General features: G+C 52.6%; 1 non-coding gene across 1 annotated transcript; it reads right to left on the bottom strand.

The window, feature by feature from the left end:
- Trnal-caa (transfer RNA leucine (anticodon CAA)) lies at positions 1-75 on the bottom strand. Its single transcript has one exon. It is a non-coding gene; the product is annotated as a tRNA-Leu (tRNA).
- Between the last annotated feature and the right edge of the window lie 313 nt (positions 76-388).

The following is a 388-nucleotide window of genomic DNA, read 5'->3' as shown; positions in this document are numbered from 1 at the left end:
GTGCCCGACCGAGACTCGAACTCGGGACCTTTGCCTTTTGCGGGCAAGTGCTCTACCAACTGAGCTACCGAAGCACGACTCACGCCCGGTACTCACAGCTTTAATTCTGCCAGTACCTCGTCTCCTACCTTCCAAACTTTACAGAAGCTCTCCTGGTGTCTCGGTAGAGCACTTGCCCGCGAAAGGCAAAGGTCCCGAGTACGAGTCTCGGTCGGGCACACAGTTTTAATGTGCCAGGAAGTTTCATATCAGCGCACACTCCGCTGCAGAGTGAATATCTCATTCTGGAAACATCCCCCAGGCTGTGGCTAAGCCATGTCTCCGCAATATCCTTTCTTTCAGGAGTTCTAGTTCTGCAAGGTTCGCAGGAGAGCTTCTGTAAAGTTTG

Source organism: Schistocerca nitens, chromosome 8 (assembly GCF_023898315.1).
Source record: "Schistocerca nitens isolate TAMUIC-IGC-003100 chromosome 8, iqSchNite1.1, whole genome shotgun sequence".
Classification (NCBI taxonomy): Eukaryota; Metazoa; Arthropoda; class Insecta; order Orthoptera; family Acrididae; genus Schistocerca; species Schistocerca nitens.
Note: the sequence above shows the minus strand (reverse complement) of the source record. Positions and strands in the feature narration are given on the sequence as shown.